This window comes from Lygodium microphyllum, chromosome 5 (assembly GCF_053477565.2).
Source record: "Lygodium microphyllum isolate KBCC chromosome 5, Lygodium_microphyllum_v1.1.10, whole genome shotgun sequence".
NCBI lineage: Eukaryota > Viridiplantae > Streptophyta > Polypodiopsida > Schizaeales > Lygodiaceae > Lygodium > Lygodium microphyllum.
The window spans coordinates 155,445,195-155,464,342 of NC_141139.1; the positions used below are offsets into that span (position 1 = coordinate 155,445,195).

Here is a 19,148-nt window from a genome sequence, read left to right on the forward strand (position 1 = left end):
CCAAAATGGTCAATGTCATGGAATCATTGGACGAAGGGGTATCCCAAATAGCCAATATGAAGTAGGTGAGACTTCACAAAGACACGATGACTATTTAAACAGTTTGAATGGTGCCAACTCCCAAGCTTTTGGGTTGAATACCCAACTTCATAGAGGTACTCTAACAATGGAAAGGTTTCATACTAGTTCTCAACCACCTATTGGGAGAGTTCCATCACATTTTGGGGGTTCAATGCCTAGTGCTCATGACCAGTCTATTTTAGGACAACAACCCTTCCATGAAAGAGAGCTGAACGATAAGATCATTTTGGCCAAGTTCAATGGTCAATCATCTTCACCATCTGATCTAGAGGAGTGGACCTCCAAATTGGAATCTTACTTTGACATATTTCCTAAAACTAATGATATGAAGACTCATTTTTCTTATTTGCATTTGGAGGGATTTGGGCATACTCGGTGGAGGTATATTAAAAAGAAAAACATACTTGTAGAGAATTGGGAAGATTTTAAGTCACTTATGGCTAAAGTCTTTGTCGCCCCTCTTGAAAAAGAGAAATTGGCATGGAGATGGTATGGTTTAGAGCAAAGAGTCCTAAGTGTAAGAGAGTACACCAATCAATTCCTCAATCTGACCATATATGTAGAGAGCATAAGTGATGAGGCTAAGCTCCACAAGTACATGTATGGCTTAGAGCCATCCTTATCAACTGATGTCATGGCCTACCTCTCTTTTCAAAGCTATTGAGCTTGCGGAGTGCCATGGAAGGAAATATAGAAAGGAGTCCTCATTTCATCCTTGTTATGGATAGTCAAGGACTGTTTTAAAACATGAACAAGTTGGTAATGTTTATGGCAGTAATCATGCGCCAAGTGGAGGTTTAAGGGTGCCAACTTATCCACTGTTCAATGCTTCAAGACATCAAAGTAATTCCAAGACAACAAAGAGTCCTAGATTTGACTTCAAACAAGGGGACAACAAGCCTAAATCTATTTCAGAATCCCAAGTCTATTCCTATGGACCTCTACAAAGAAAGAAAGGAAAAGGGTTTATGCTTCAAGTGTGGGGAAAAGTATACACTTGATCATGCCACAAAGTGTGTATACAAAAATGCAAAAGCCAAGGTTCATAGTATGTTAGTCTTTGAGGATTCTGAATATGATATTGATGAGGCTAATGCAATAGCACCTAATGCTAAAAATGATGATCTTGAGGAAGAAGTTGGGCAAGAGTACTATTATGATCCGGCCGACTCTTTTCCTTTTGATCCAGGTGGGAGTGTTCCTTTTGACCTAGGTGGGATTTTGAGGAAGAAGTTGGGCAAGAGTACTATTATGATCTAGCCGACTCTTTTCCTTTTGATCCAGGTGGGAGTGTTCCTTTTGACCTAGGTGGGATTTATCATGAGCCACTTGCTACCACTAGTTGTTCCATTTCCATGGATTCTTGGACAAGTTCTAAGAGCCCTAATACACTCTGTATGAAGGGTAACATTCCTGGGAAGGCTATGTTCATTTTGATAGATAGTGGCAGTACACATAGTTTTGTGAATAAGTCCATTATGGACAAGCTGAATTGTCTTTCCACTGACTTATAGCAGCCCATAAGAGTTCAAGTGGCCAATGGTGAATAAAAAATTAGCACACAAATATGTCCACAGGTTTCTTTACAGCTGGCTGAAAATTTTGAAGCAAAAGCAAACCTGGTTACCTTGGAAATGGGGCCTATAGATATTTGTACTCGGTTGTGATTGGTTGATATGACATTAGGCAAAATCACTATGGATTTCTCATAGTTGTATATGGAGTTTGTCTTTTATGGATAGCTCATCCATTTATAGGAAATCCCTAGTAGATCATAGTTTTAGCTTATTACCATTCAACAACTCAAAAGGGAGTACAAGAGGCGTTCACAGATATTTGTTTTGCATTTGAATAAAGAGATTGAAGATTAGTCCATAAATTCAGCAAGTCATCCAGCCTTGAAAGCTCTTCTTGAGGAGTATAGGGATTTGTTTGAGGTGCCTACTTCATTGCCTCCCAAGAGAGTAGTAGATTATCCTATTGATTTGGAGCCCAACTCAAAGCCAATCAATAAGCCACCCTATAGATTATCCAAGTGTGAGCAAGAGGAAGTAGTCAAGAAAATCAAGGAGCTTCTTGAGATAGGATTCATTGAACCTAGTTCTTCACCCTATGCATCTCCAGTATCTTAACAAGATCATAGTGAAGAATAGGTATCCAATACCCATGATTGATGATTTACTAGATGAGCTTAAGGGGGCTAGATTCTTTACGAAGATTGATTTGAGGTTAGGGTATCATCAGATCTGTATGCGTGAGGTGATGAGATCAAGACTGCTTTTAGGATTTATCGAGGGCTCTATCATTTCCTAGTGATCCCTTTGGGCTTACAAATGCTCTAGCTACCTTCGAGAGTCTGATGAACAAGATTTTGTAGCATTTCCTCTTTCAGTTTATCTTAGTCTTCTTTGATGACATTCTGATTTATAGTAAGACCCTTTAGGGCAACCTATCACACATGAGGAAGGGTTTTGATGTATTGAGACATCATAGACTCTTTGCTAAGGAAAATAAATGCTCTTTCATGCAAATTGAAGTGGAATACTTGGGACATATTGTCAGTGAAAAAGGGATACAAGCTGACCCCAAGAAGGTGCAGTGTATTAAAGATTGGCCAATACCTATTGCTACTACTTCTCTTAGAAGATTTCTTGGTCTATCTTCATTTTATCATTGATTCATCAAGCATTATGCAACTATTGTAGCTCCTTTGACTGATAGGATGAAGAAGAAAGCTTTCTTTTGGGATGCTCTTACTGATAGTAGTTTCAACCAGTTAAAGAAACCCCTTATTTCCGCTCCTATTCTAGTATGCTCGGATTTTTCGAATGAGTTTACAATACAGTGTGGTGCTAGTGGCCAAGGCATTGGGACTGTTTTGTTGTAGGAGCTTGGAGAGTGATTGCCTTTGAAATCCATAAGCTTACAAACATAGAGATGACCATGAATGTTTATGACCAAGAGATGTTGCCTATCTTGCATGCAATAAAGAAGTGGAACCATTATTTGTATGGCAAGTGATTTAGAGTTCAAAGTGATCATAGGGTCCTTAAGTATTTCCTTACTTGATCTTATCTTACTCCTAAGCAACGTAGGTGGGTAGCTATACTACAAAATTATGCTTTTGACATCACTCATACGAGGGGTAAAGGCAATATAGTGGCTAATTCTCTTTCTTGTATGTGGGCTTGCAAAGTTTCAGCAATGACTGAGCTATATAGTGATTGGATTGAAGAACTACAGGAGGCTTATCTTTTGGATGAAGAGATCAACCATATTTTTCAGAAATTACAGCAAGGTCTCATGGAAGTTAACTCGCATTATTAGCTTAAAAATAGCCTTATCTAGTTAAATGGCAAGATTGTCATTCCCTCTATCTCTTCTTTTACACGAAAATTTGTGGAGGAGTTGCATTCTTTGCCTTTAGCTGGACACCTGGTTAGTTTCTTTTCCTCCGCTTAGTGATATGCTTAAACTCAGCGAGTAGCCTTGCCTGATTTGAGGTCTGAGTTGCGTTTCAGGTCGCCGAGGGCAAGCCCCGGCTCCGAAGAGCCCGATCCGACACGTGCACCTGGGAAGAGGCACCCGCCCTCGACGAGGAGACGAACCACCCTTGCGGAGCAACGTCACCGCACGGTGCTGCCGGTACATTTCAGCCAACCGCGGCATCACGTCGGATGCGCGGAAGACCAATTCCACCCTCTCCCCCGAAGAAGGGGAGAGGGTGTGGGGGAGTTAGGGATGCTCAAGCAGGCATGCCCTTGGACGAGCCGCGGGTGCAAGTTGCGTTCAAAGACTCGATGATTCGCAGAATTCTGCAATTCACACTATATATCGCATTTCGCTGCATTCTTCATCGTTGCAAGAGCCAAGATATCCGTTGCTGAGAGTCGTTGCGTTTTGTTTTTCGATCCTCCCAAGGGGAGGAATCTCAGACAAGACAAGGTTTATCAAGTTCCTCCTGCCACCCCCGCGTGCGGGGAGGGGCAAAGGGTTTATCAAGGCGGCGGCATGCCCGAACGAGCACGACGGAGGGGGATCGCCCCGAGCAAGGGAGAGAGGTCGAAGGCATCCCTCCTTCCTCCTCCACCCGCACAATCGCGAGACGACCCCGAAGCGAATGTGAAGTCTCTTTTTTAATAGACTACTTTTTTTAAATTTTCCCCAAGATTGTTAATGGTAAATATTAAATTGGGCAAGGGATATGGATTTTCTTGATGGTGATAGGTACTTTGGGCAACATTTATGTGTGGACATCGAACAATTATTGATCTAGAGTTAGGGTTATAGCAACTGTTCTGAAACAATTGCTTTATTTGTACCACATTTCAACTTGGTCGACAAAGTGCAATTAAACACAATCAACATATCCTATCATTTTGATTGTTATCATCATTTCTCTTACATAACTTTTAGGAGAATGAATTGGAATGATGTATTGCCATGGATCTATGTATCCAGAGGTCTAAGCATAGCCTTTGATACCAAATATGTGAGAGAAGTTACTAAAATTCTAGGCTTGATCTTGGAACAAGAGGAGAAGTTACCTTATGGTGGTAAAGTGAATAAAAAATTGCCATCCTTTCTTAAGTTATTGAGTACTCATGCTATAGTGAAAACCTTGAGCATGGAAGCTTAAGAAATAATCTATAAGGAAAATGAAGCTATGGAGATGATAGTAACCTATGTCCAATTTAAGTTAGTGTGAGATAGGAAGGAGTTAGATTGTGTATGAGTTTGGAGGAGAGAAGGAAACAACAAAATGCAGCTCAAGATCAATGAGCAAGGGAACAAGCAACTATGCAAAGCAAGAGGCTTGGTTATTGGAGAAACTCGAAATAGTCAACATGTTAGTAGACTTGGGTGGTATAGATGCAACATCTAGTTCAAACGAAGAACCTATTGGACCCGAAATCCAATTTGACAAAGCACCCTCGAGAGGAAGTATGGATAGCCTAACTAAAGGGAGAATTTAGCAAGTGAAGATCTAAAAGTGAGATTAATGCTACAATATGCATTGACAAATCCTCTACTATTTGGGACTTAGAGTCTACTTTCGGTTTAAAATAGTTATTTAATGAACCAATGGAGGCTCCATGGATAGAACGAGCATTAGATCTAGGATTACGATCCTTATTTAGAGTTTCCCATGAGAACCATTTTAAGATGTGACTAACTTGGGGTTAAGATCCCTATTTAAAGAGCCCAAGGAACTAGCATGGGTTGACCTTACTCGAGATTTTGGACAAAGGAACTTATTTAGGGAAATCATAGCTCGCAATCTTGTAAGACTAGCAAACTTTACCCAATTTGGAGGTCTTTGGAACAATGATCCCAATGCATATATACAAAGGTTTGAAGTAATATATGTAGCAAACAAGACAATGGATGCCGATTGGAAGCTTCATATCCTTCTAGCGATATTTAGATGAAGTAATGAGATGGTACAACAACTTAAGTAATCAATATAAGGGAATTTATGCTGCCCTACCATTCATAGAAATTTTTTGATGACAAGGGTCCAAGATCGGTTAGCTCTTCAATTGGATTATTTATCTCAAGGGACAATTGAGAGTGTTAAACATTATATTGAACATACGGAAACAATCATATGAAAGATGAATCCTAAGCCAACCCAAAAGCAAAAATTTGTAGATGGTCTTAAGCTAGATGTGCATTATCATGTAAGCCTGCTACATTGGTAGAAGCAAAAAGCCATGCTAGATGGTGGAAAGAAGTGCATCTTACTCAACAACAATAGAAGGACTTATTCAAGGAGCCTTGGATGGATTATCCTCATAGTTCAAGTGGAGTGCCCAAGAACTTGTCCTATGTGACCATTCCATTAAATCTAACTACAAGTTCTAATGTGCCAAAGGTACCTTTGAATCCTTATACTTTGATTTTAGCCTATATGATGCAGATAGGAATGCCATTGGTGCCCTAGACTCAGTCTACACTAGATGAAGCCAAAGTAGTAAACATAATCACAATGTCTCTTGGAAAATTAAAAGAGAAGATAATGGATGCAGTCCAAGCACCATTAAAAGAAATTTATTCAATAACAATGCAAGCCACCAATATATAATGACCTTCAAGTAGTTTGACTACCAATCCACCTAGATTAAATATATGGTGTGGTAATTGCCATGGGTATGGTCATGTGGCTATTGAATGTACAACTCCCTCAAGGTTAGTGCTAGACTATCCACCATTCTGTACCTTTTGCCTAAAGATAGGGCATTTGGGTACAAATTGTTGGCATAAGATAGGTTAGGATTAGAAAGAAGCACAAGCAATGTAGAAAAATTACAATTACATGGACATGAATAATACTACTTACAAGATTGAACCGCCTACCCAGCCGTTTAGGCTATGAGGTTTGCCTATCCAAGGAAGATCTCCAATGCCCTGAAATACTTATAATAGTGATTGGAATCATTGAAAATTTTATCATTTTAGGAGAAATAATAAAAAATTCCATAATACAATGGGGTAGAATGCACAACAATGGCCTAGAGGACCAATAATTTGTTATTGATGCCAACATGAAGGGAACATGGCTACGTATTGTCCAAGTGCACACAAAAATTAGAACTATATGCCTCTTTACAAGAAGTGTAGCGACAAAAAGTATTATGAAGAGAATTGACCCAAGCAAGATGATAACAAGATTAACAATAAGGGTAAACAAGTCTCTAATGACCCCTCAACTTCATTTGCAATTTTAGTCAAGGTAGATATAAAAGAGCAATAATGCAAAGTTAAGTTTAAAATCCTACCTCATAGGGTGAACTTTAAGGCTGGATCCCATGATTGGTGTCATCACTACAATGCAAAAGCAAAAAGAAAAAGAGCAAGGTGGTTTAGAGGAAGATAGTCCACAACCAAAAGGAGCTACAAGAGAAAAATTTATGTAGATCATCCTAATGTAGAGTTACCTGAATCAAACTCTCCTCCTCAACATTCTTTTGAACCAACTGTTAATGTGTGTGCCCTTGGTGAGCTCTAAAATTTAGGTGGGGGTAGCTCCATTCCCTGAAGGATTGGTATCTCCAAGGGGAAAAATTAAAGACCAAGGGGAAACAATGAATAAAGCCTATGATCTTTAGGAAGCATAAGAGGAAGTACACTTGACAAATAACCTTTGCCAATTGCTTGAAGTACCACCTACATGTTGAAGAGAACTTTATCATATAGAAGGAAAAGAACCAACACTAATGCCTCTAAAGTAAGTGCAAACGTATCCAAAATAAAAACAACTAAGGAGGTAAAAATAGTACATCTATTCGTGGATCCAAGAGCGCTAGTAATAGATACTACCATCAATGGCCATTTATTAAATGACGTACAATTAGATAGTGGATCAACATTAAATTTGATGAAATAGAACAACCCATGCAATAACTAGGACTGAAAAATCTAGAATCTACTCATATAGTTTAACATATGGCTTATCAGAGAAAAGTAATTCCTTTGGGGTTACTTTGCAATGTAAATTTTGTAATTGCTGGATTAGATTTTCATGTGAATTACATTGGAGTTCGTTCTTCAAATACCTCTTCATATTCTATGTTTTTGGATCAACCTTGGTTATATGAAGCAAGATGCAATCAAGAATGGTATAAAGGTTCAATTGTGATTGGTCCTTAGAATGATAAGGTCAAAATACAAGTTATCTCAAAGGGGTTTTTGAGAGAGTCAAGAGATGAAGTGGTTGGTGAAATGGATGAGAAATCCAAGAGCGAGTGCGTGTTGTATATGAAACGATGAAGAAAATTTTTGAGCAACATAAAGAGATGTCATAATGTCAATTTAGGGAGAGGTCATATTTAGAAGGAATTTCACTTATAGAAACGTGTGTAGAGGAGTATGAATCTAAATTAAATAGTGATCCTCTACAAATGGAACAACCCTTGTCTACATATAACAAAAATTAAGTTGAACATGAGTAAACAAGTAATTCTTGGAGAAAAGACAAGTCTACGTTCCCTTGTCTACATATAACAAAAATTAAGTTGAACATGAGTAAACAAGTAATTCTTGGAGAAAAGACAAGTCTACGTTCCCTAAGCACATCAATATCTTGAGAAGGTAGGATATGGTTTGGTTAGTAATCATCTTCTTCGTCATGAATTGTTATTGATTTTGAAACTAGAGTTTAAGTAAAAAGTCCTACCAGTGCTCCTTGGTTATATCAATCCCTTAAGTGCTCTCTCAATGTAGTACTTCCACGCAATTAAAAATTAGTTGGTTAGTTTGAAAGTTAGCTAGTCAATTAATAAGCTAGTAAGGTCACTAAATAAAGACTAACTAAAGTAAAAACTAACTAACATTAATAACTAATTTTTTTTGTTTAATTAAAAATATAAAAAAATTGAGAGTCGTAATTTGACTTTTTTTTTCGGATTGACAAGGTGTAGCCACCCTTCACGGAAGTTACAACGTGAATGAGAGTTATGAGCCATATTAATCACTAATGTTAAATGTGTATATGTGTGAGAGAGAGAACTAGAGAGAGAGAGAGAGAGAGAGAGAGAGAGAGAGAGAGAGAGAGAGAGAGAGAGAGAGAGAGAGAGAGAGAAGAGGAGAGAGAAGACTATAGAAGAGAGAAAGATTGTAGAAAGAGAGAGAAAGAGGAGAGAGAAAGACTAGAATGGGAGAGAGAAAGACAGAAAAGAGAAAGAAGCCATAGAAGTTGTGAGCCAGATGGGAGAGAAGGACAATAATTGTATTAATGTGTCAAAAGATAATGAAAAATTACATGTCCTCTCCTTTTATACCAATGTCAGTGTGACATAGCATAACATCAATATTATTTTTACACTAAATCCTTATTCCCAGCTTCTTACAATCCATCCCTTCCCAAAAGTTTTTGCCCTCAAAAACAAACTTGAAAGACTAGAAAAGAATGGATAGAACAGAGTACTACTATGTTTTTACAACTTTACAAATGGGAGAATTAATAATAAATGACCAATATATGGACTAAAATTGAAGAACAAGAGTAGGTCTTAGCTATATACATGATCTGGAATAAAAGTATATGGAACCGTAAAATCTCCAACAGATAATCTCAAAATGAAGTAGACAACTTGTTGTGTAAACAGACCCTACTGGACCAAATCTACCATAACTTCTAGTAGAAGTGTCCAAATGAGGCGTGCCATATATCAAAATGTAGCCCTTGAAGAGTACTTCAAGCCCATGTAGATAGCTTAATTCTAAAAATTAGGCACAATAAAAACTGTTCTAAAACAGCATGCTGTCCTAATCCCGTCTTCACCAAAACTAGCTCCATAATCCATAGGCTTCAGCCCACTAATGTATTCCTTAAGAAAGGAAACTCATCCAATATAGAATCAGGCCTCCAAGAAGCTTCCTTAGGTGGTAAACCTCTCCATTTGATCAAATATTCCATGATAGAATGAGATCAAAGCTTCTTCTCATGCTGACCTATAACAGCCTCTGGGATGTATTGAATAAGGCCTTCTTCATCAATAGGTGGCAGCTCATCAATTATATCCACGGGATCACCATAAAAAGGCTTGAGCTGACTAACATGAAAGATATTGTGAATCTTTGTGGAAGAAGGAAACTCTAATTGCCCCCTTTGAGGCTTTGTATGGTTACAAGGTGCCCTTACCCACAGTCATTTTTAATGAAAGGATCAACCCTCATGGGAAGGAAGAGTTGGAAAGAATGCAAACCCTTCTTCATTAATGTAATATGAATCTTAGGAAAGCTCAAGACCAAATGAAGATGTATGCTGATGAAAAGAGGCAGCCTTTAGCGTTCTAAGAAGCAGAGCTGGTCTTACTGAAGGTGCCCAAGTGTAGGTACTCTACATTAAAAGATGGATCTAGTAATAAGCTTGCTCACAAGTTTTATGGACCCTACCGGATCCTAAAGTGCATTGGAGTAGAGTTGTTATAAGCAAACTCAGCCAAGTGTAACCAAGAATTCCATAAAGTTTGGACATCATAGCAGAAATGGCGAAGATAAGTCTCCAACCATTTATTAACTCTTTCTATCTGTCCATCAGTTTGTGAATGATAAGCCGTGGATACAATTTAGTGCCCATAGATGTAAACACTGTGCCAGCCAAAAGTTACTCATAAACTTTAAGTCTCTATCATGAACAATCACCTGTGGTAATCCATGTAGTCTAAAAATCTGCTCCATAAACTAACTGGCCACTTGAGAGGCAGTAAACTGGATCTTGGTTGGAATAAAATGGGTTGCCTTGGTGAGTCTATCTACCACTACATATATACTATTCCATCCCTTCTTGGTTGTAGGCAAGTGAGTAATGAAATCTATAGTAATATGAGTCCATTTACATATATGAATAGGTAATGGGTGTAACAAACCTCTTGGCTTATGGGTGCTATCCTTATTCTACTGACAAGGCATACACTTCATGACAAAGTCCTTGACATCTTTCCATAGTCCTTTCCAATAGAAGCTTTTACTGATCCTGTCATAGGTCTTGAAAACTCCTAGATGTCTAGCTGAAGGAGAAGGATGTAGTTCCTCCTTTCTGTGTAAAAGAAGAGGTAGAAGGAATGACAATCTTGCCTTTCAACCAAATAAGGCCATTTTGAACTGATAATGCGAGTTTTCTTCCATAATACCTTGCTGTAATTTTTGAAAAATATGGCTGAATTCTTCATCCAAAAGATAAGTCTCCTGTAGTTCTTCAATCCAATCATTATGCAATTCAATCATGGTTGAAACGTTGCAAGCCCACATACGAGAAAGAGAATCAACCACTATATTGTCTTTGCCCCTCGTATGAGTGATGTCAAAATCATAATTCTGTAATGTAGCTCCACTGATGCTGCTTAGGAGTAAGATTGGACTGAGCAATGAAATACTTAAGAACCTTGTGATGATCACTCTGGACTCTAAATCGGCTGCCATACAAGTAATGGTTCCATTTCTTAATTGCATGCAGGATAGCTAACATCTCCTGGTCATAAACATTCATGGCCATTTCTTTATTTGTAAGCTTACGGCTCTCAAAGGCAATCACTCCATGCTCCTGTAACAAAATAGCCCCAATGCCACGGCCACTAGCATCACACTATATGGTAAATTATTTGGAGAAGTCCGGGCATATTAAGATAGGAGCAGAGGTAAGGAGTCCCTTTAATTGGTTGAAGCTACTATCAGCAAGAGTATCCCAAAAAAAAGCCTCCTTCTTCAACTTGTCAGTCAAAGGAGCTGCAATAGCCGCATAATGCTTGATGAATTGGTGATAGAATGAAGATAAACTAAGGAATCCTCTAAGAGAGGTAGTAGTAGTGGGTGTTTGCCAATCTTTTTATATATTGCACCTTCTTGGGATCAGCCTGTATTCCTTTTTCACTAACAATATGTTCTAAGTATTCCACTTTAGTTTGCATGAAAGAATATTTCTTCTCCTTAGCAAAAAGCCTGTGATGTCTCAATACATAAAAAACCCTCCTCATATGTGCTAAGTGATCTTGTAAAGTCTTACTGTAGATCAGAATGTCATCAAAGAACACCAAGACAAATTGAAAGAGGAAAGGCTGCAAAATCTTATTCATCAGACTCTGGAAGGTAGCTAGAGCATTTGTAAGCCCAAATGGCATCACTAACAAACGATAGAGCCCTTGATCAGTCTTGAAAGCAGTCTTGACTTCATCACCCTCTCGCATGCGAATCTGATGATACCCTGACCTCAAATCAATCTTTGTAAAGAATCGAGCCCCCTTGAGCTCATCAAGCAAATCATCAATCCTGGGTATCGGATATATGTTCTTCACTGTGATCTTATTAAGATCCCTGTAGTCAATGCACATTCTGAAAGATCCATCTTTGGGCTCTACATGGATAAAAAGGGCCATACCTGGTTTATTGGTCTTGATGCAGTTGAGAAGGCTTCATTCATAGCCCTTAAGACTCTCTTCATTAAGAGATTTGCAAAAATAGGCTATGGGGACAATCAGATTGTTTGTCTCATCATGAACATAGAGCAACAATATGAGTAGAGCATGAGAGATTATGTCTTTAGACTTAGAGGGCTATACAAACGAATCCCACTAGTAGAAAACTCACCTACCAAAGTAGTCACGAATGCTTTCATCAAGGGCATCCATGATGAGAAGATCTATGAGATGCTTGTTAACCCTCAAACAAACAAAGTGGAAAACCCAGAAAATCTAAAGTAGAAGACAAAGCCAAGGCAAAAGCGGAATGAAGAATGAAGGCATGCCAAGAAAAATTGGGAAACACAAGAAATGTGAAAGATTCATAAATCAAGGAGAAGCGCTCAAGAAAAAGCACAAGTCAATGCTTTTGCAAAAGAGCGCAAGACGCACCATAAAATATTTTAAAAAGTGCTGGGGGCCTTGACCTGTGCTAATTGTAAATGTAGATGGGCGATAGGAGGGAAACTAGGAAGATAGGAGGATAATGGAAAAAGGGCCTAGGCTATGACTAGCCATGTAAAAAGGGGATGACCGCCCAAATGGAATTTAGGGCTTTGTATATAAAGTTCAAAAAGTGAATGAGAGCTCATTCCTTGGTGTGTGGCCAAAAGTAGCTCTCTTCTTCTTCTTCTTCTTCTTCTTCTTCTTCTTCTTCTTCTTCTTCTTCTTCTTCTTCTTGCTTGCTTGCTTGCTTGAGCTTGTGCTTGAGAGAGGGAGTGTGAGAGTCTTGCTCGTGGAAATGGAGCTTGGAGCGTGGAGCTTGAGGATGGAGCTCGCTTGAAGCTTGCACTTGGATTGTAGAGCTACTGGAGTGCTCGGGAGAGGAGGCAACTCGATTGGGCATGGAGGTAAGCTCAATACATTCGTAGAGAGGCAAGGCGTGTCGGCTATGTGAGAGGTAGCCATTGGTACTCGCTTGGAACGCTTGAACAAAAAGCAGTCCATGGGTCTTGGCAGTAGAGCTTGTGCTCACCACAACATTTTGGTTCCGTTACCGAGACCACGAATTCAAGATTGAGTGCTTACGCGCTTTGAATCGAGCATCGAAGTAAGGGTTTCATCCCCAAACCAGAGCTTGAAGTAGATAGGAGGTTTTGGGTCTTTAATCCGTGCTACAAGTTAGTATTTTTGATATTTGATGGTTAGTGTAGTAGGAGAAATTAGTTAAGTACCTTGCTTTTGATTCTTGTTATATTTAGAGTAGATTAAGGTTAGAAAATCGATTGGAGAAGTGTAGGGTTTGTTGTTGTAAAACATGCCAAATAGGGCACAGATTTGTGAAAAACGGGAGGAAGGAGAGCTAAAGGGGGCTGAGATCGACCAACGAGGGGGCAAGAGTGGCAAGAACTTGGTTAAGGAGGGGTTTAATAGCCATGAGACTCAAGGGAAGCTCATTTGAAACCCTGGTTACATGAGAGAGAGAGAGAGAGAGAGAGAGAGAGAGAGAGAGAGAGAGAGAGAGAGAGAGAGAGAGAGAGAGAGAGAGAGAGATCCATTGCGTGGACTTGATTCAATCTCATCACCGATGAGGTATTCCCACACCTTCTCCTACATGTACTGTAGTTAGGATCTTGAGGTGCTCGAGTAGTGCGAAGACTTCGATTGCTCGACATGGCGAATTTTGTATCAACTCAATGAAAATGCATCGCAATTCGGCCCGTCCGAGTGATGACAATTCTGGGTTGAATCCCAGAATCGGCGGCCCTTGGCCCACTTGATATTCGACCACTCGGCCCACTTGACTCTGACACTCACTGCTCGGCCCATCTGAGTCAACCATTTGGACACACTGGATATTTGGCCCTCGATCCTAACGACTTAGCCCACCCACACTCGGACTAGTTGACATTCAGCCAAACTTACTCGAACGATCGAAAATTCGGCCCTCGGACCAGTGGATTCGGCCCACCACAGTTCGACCACTTGGCCCTTGGCCCACTTGATTCGGTCCTCGGATAACCACACTCAGACTGTTTGAATCCGACACTCAGGACAATTGCATTCGGCCCTCGACCATTCAGACGTGCCGAATTGGACACTTGGCCCCTACAATTCGGACATGTTGAACCGAGTTTGCTTTTTTAGAATTTTTGAACATTGGACCAGACCACCTAGGCACCGGCTGCCCTGACATCTAAAGATCATGCATGCACTAGAGAATCCCTTGTAGCACAAGGAACACAATGATCAGTAAGACTCAAGCATAGAGGCAACACTAGCCGACCATCTAGCAATTCTGCTCGATAGCAGCATAGAGTGGAGTCTAAAAGCACTACTGGGGTGGGGACACTAGCAATGAACCCCACAAATCAATAGAGATTGCAAAAAATCGGGCATATAGGCCTATTAGGCTAAACCCACGATAAGAGTTAAAGAGTCGTTTAGGGACTTGTCTTCTCACTCACTCTGAATTCCAGGCCACAAAGCACAAGGGAGAAAAGCTAAAAGCCTAATTTTGCACAGTGCACAGAAAAGAGCACACACACACACGCACACACACACAGAGTGAGGGTAAATTGAGGACTGGTTGTAACTACCTAGATGTAAGAACTTGAAGGAACCCACCAGTAAGAGAAGACCCAAGGACATAGAAGGGAGATCGAATCCCCAAGAGTAGGACCAAGCCAAGGACACAGCCTAAAATATGAACGCAACAAGGGCAGGAAATATCGAGGAAGTGGATCTACTCGACCTTATCAACTTGATCGACAACTTGGCAGAACAGGAAGCCCTAGACATGGAAGGAGGCAGCTCAAGCCGTAGAAGCGACGAGGAGCTTAACCTAAGGGACTTCCCTCAGGTTGTCCAACATTTAGTGAACCGATATGATGCTCAAACCCAGCTAGAACACCATGGTAGGCCAGTAGAGGACATTGTAGCAGACTTAGAGGAAGAGAGAAAACTAGCCCACAGGGCTCTGCAAGGCCTAGCTACGTACAACCAGGATCAGCAAACTAGGAACTTACACCAAAGTTTAGAAATGCGAGAGATCCAGAGGGTGCTAGCCCTAGTAGACAGGAATCGATCAAAGAGTGAGAGAGTGCTAGAAGAAGATCTCACACTGAGTGAGCTGCTGACAAAGCTACTGCTAGATAACCCGACTGCAAAATGAAGTGCTATAGCATTGGCAACATCGCTACTACTAACAGGGTTAGGAGTCAACCAAGGCTCTAAGAGCCAATAAAAAATCCATGTGGTAACAAAATAGCTGGAAAAATACAAAGCTACCGACGACCCATACAGCTTTGTGGAACAGTTCGAGCAGGTTTGCGAGGCCAACGGCCTCAATGATCCTACTCAACATTTCCAAGCCTTTGGATTGTGCTTAGGCAACAAGGGCCGGCAGACCTGGTACACAAGTCTAGATGCTATGGAGTGTGCTGATTTCAATGGCTTGAAAAATCACTTCATTAAGAGATTTTCTGAACTTGGATACTCTGATAACCTGTTGGTGCGGCTTATGAACGTTAAGTAGAAAGAGAAAGAGGACATTCGGGATTATGTGACCCATGTGAGGAGCCTCTTCAAGAGGATTCCCATGGGTGAGAGACTAGCCAAAAGGGCGGTATCCACTGTATTCGTCAACAGAATACAAAGCGAGGAGCTCTACAAAGCCTTGGTCAGCAACTCAAGCTTGTAGCGAGACACGCTGGCGAGGGTCTTTGAAGAAGCTATTAGAGTGGATGACCATCTCAAGGAAAGAAGCTCTAGAGGCTCAAATCAAGAAGAGTCTAGTGCCAGGAGCTCCGAGAGAGCCTCAACAACAAGTGAGAGAGTAGGCTCAAGCACTCAGGACAAAGGGAAGGGCATTGAGTCGGGACAAGAGCTACTGAGATTAGGATGGTGGACATAGCCAAACTATAGGAGATGATGAGATGACCAACGTGCCCACACGTCCAATGTGTGCATTGTGGCAGAAACCACTTGCTAGCTGAGTGTCAGGACCCTAGATCATGACCTTGTGCTAATTGTGGTAGGTTCGGCCATGACACCATGCATTGTCAATTACCTTGGAGGCTCCCATACCCATAGCCTTACAGTCAACCCAACCTTGTGAACATGCCATCAAACTTGGAAGGGGAGCTCCACTGGCTCTTCTGGCGCCAAATGATGCTAAACCTTCAATCCCTTGTCAAGATTGTGGGAGAGAAGGAAGGAGTCTCACTTGTAGCTTTCTTGCTTGCACAATGGGGGAATACACACAAAGGTGGAGGCTGAAAACAGTTTTCCTCTTCTTAGTTGTGTAAGCCAAAAGAACTCTAATACAAAGAAATAGAAGAACCCTATATATGGGTCTCAAACCAAACTCAACTAACTAAGGTGGCATACTAACTGAGCCACGAACTAAAGTAGATAAGGATAGCTGTCATATAGCTATTATTCATGGGCGGTGCACCAACCGCGTCTGCAACTGACAAGTCGGTGACATAAATACACAACGGTCACCCTGGCGTATCACGAGTGGAGCTCGATATCTCAACACTCCCCCTCGAGCTCAATCCCAATTCTTGCACACCAAGGAGGTCTCTGAACTTGCGCAGCTTCTCTGCGCCCAATGCCTTCGTGAATATGTCAGCTACCTGATCCTCTGTGCTGACATAAACTAGATCAATAAGACCTAGTAAAACCCTCTCTCGCACATAGTGATAATGCACCTCAATGTGCTTTGTTCTAGCATGATAGACTGGGTTATTTGCCAAGTGTATACTACTCATGTTGTCACAATAAATGACAACTGGCCCATTTGTAGATTGATGCATATCATAAAGTAGCTTATGCAACCAAGCTACCTCACATGCAGCCATTGCTGCACCCCTGTACTCAGCCTCTGTGCTCGACAAGGCAACTGTAGGCTGTTTCTTGCTGCTCCAAGTGACTGCAGCACTCCCAAAAGAGAACACATATCCACTGGTAGATCGTCTATCAGAAATACTACCAGCCCAATCAGCATCAGTGTATCCATGCAACTGTATCTGAACCCCAATCTCATAAAATAGTCCATACTGCAATGTGGACTTCACATACCTGAGTATGCGTCTAGCCGCATCCAAATGCGGTTTCCTTGGAGCCTGCATAAACTGACTTACCAGTCCAACAACATAGCTCAAATCTGGCCTGGTAATAGTCATATAAATCAAGCTTCCTACTATGTGTCTGTACATAGTAGGGTCTTCTAGAAGCTCACCTGTATCTGTGCTCAGCTTTACATTCTGCTCCAAAGGAATTGAAATAGGCTTACAGCCCGTCATCCCATACTTGGACAGCATGTCCAATCCATACTGCCTCTGCAAGAGCTGTATCCCACTTGGTGATCTAATCACCTCAATGTCCAAGAAATAACGCAGCTCTCCCAAATCCTTCATCTCAAACTTCTGCTTCAATAGCATTTTCACATGAAGGATATCTTCATCACTGTCACTTGTTATAATCAAGTCATCAACATAAATGACAAGCAGCATAATACCTTTCTCTGTTTTTCTTACATAAAGTGAGAAATCTGCCTTGGAAATCTGAAAGCCAATAGTGACAAGATACTGTCCTATCTTGTCAGACCATGCTCTAGGTGCTTGCTTCAAGCCATACAAGGCTTTCTTCAACCTGCAAACAAACTCAGGATGAACAGCATGCACATAACCTGGTGGCTGCTCCATATAGACCTCTTCTCGCAAATCACCATGCAAATGCCTTTACATCCATCTGATGTAAAGACCATCCCTTTGATGCAGCCATAGCAATGACTGCTCTTACGGTTGCCATCCTTGCAACCGGACTAAATGTTTCTTCATAGTCAATGCCATATGTTTGTGCATACCCCTTGACTACTAATCTTGCCTTATATCTATTCACAGAACCATCTGCATTGTGCTTCACCTTATAAACCCACTTACAGCCGATTGCATTTTTACCTTTAGGCAAAGGTACCAATTCCCATGTAGCATTTGCTTCCAAGGCATCCATTTCTTCATCCATGGCTTTCTCCCATTTTTCTTTTCCCATGGCTTGCTCAAAAGAAGTGGGTTCTGGTTCATGTATCACTTTGACCATATATGCATAGTGAATGGCTGTAAATCCATCATATTTCAGCCTATCCACAGGATACCTAGCTCTCGTAGACCTGCGCAAAGTAGGTTCACTCCCAGGTGCTCTCAAAACATCCCTGGTCTTCCTTACTCCAGGTGTAACAATAGAAGGAATACCCAACTCATCATCAATGCTCTATTTTGAGCCACTGGATTCACCATCCACATAAGAGTGACCTGCATTCACATCAAACATGGGCTGATCAACCTTCTCTTTTCCTTTTCGTGATACCTGCATACCACTATCTGCATTACTTTGAGAAGATTCTCCTGATCTCAATCTGCCTGTCCATGGCGAAGAATGTGAACCACTGCTAGAGGATGCTCCAGGTCCACTAATATTTTGTGACTACTGCTGTGAATTCTGTGCAACATTACCATTTTGTGCATCTACATCATCAATCACATTTACTGGTTTATACCAGCTACTCATCTCATAAAAAACAACATCTTTGCTCATTGTAAACTTACGAGTAGAAGGGTTATAGCATCTATATCCTTTTTGCTGCAGAGAGTAACCAATAAAGATGCACTTCTCAGCTTTTGGATCCAACTTGGATCTCAACTCATCTGGCACATGTACATAGGCAATGCAACCAAAAATTTTCAAATGAGAAATATCTGGTTTCCTACCAGTATACCTCTCCTCTAGAGTCATTCCATGTATTGCTGCAGTGGGAGTCCTGTTCATTATGTAGACTGCTGTAGCAACTGCTTCAGCCCAATAAAAATCTGACAAGTCTTTTTCATTGAGCATGGCACGAGATACCTCTTCAATATGCCTGTTTTTCCTTTCTGCAATTCCATTTTGTTGTGGGGTATGACTGCATGAATATTGCTGCTTTATGCCATGCTCCTGCACGAACCTTGCAAACTCATTTGAGAGGTACTCTCCCCCTCCATCTGACCTTAGGCATTTTATCTGCAGGCCTGTTTCTTTTTCAACCATAGCTTTAAGAGTTTTGAAATGCCCAAAAACTTCACTTTTCTTTTTCATAAAATACACCCAAACTTTTCTGCTATAGTC

At 40.8% G+C, this 19,148-nt stretch overlaps 1 non-coding gene across 1 annotated transcript; it reads right to left on the minus strand.

Annotated features, from left to right (window-relative positions):
- Positions 1–3,820: 3,820 nt before the first annotated feature.
- On the minus strand, positions 3,821–3,973 carry LOC148036569 (5.8S ribosomal RNA). The gene has a single exon (XR_015691038.1). It is a non-coding gene; the product is annotated as a 5.8S ribosomal RNA (ribosomal RNA).
- Positions 3,974–19,148: the final 15,175 nt, after the last annotated feature.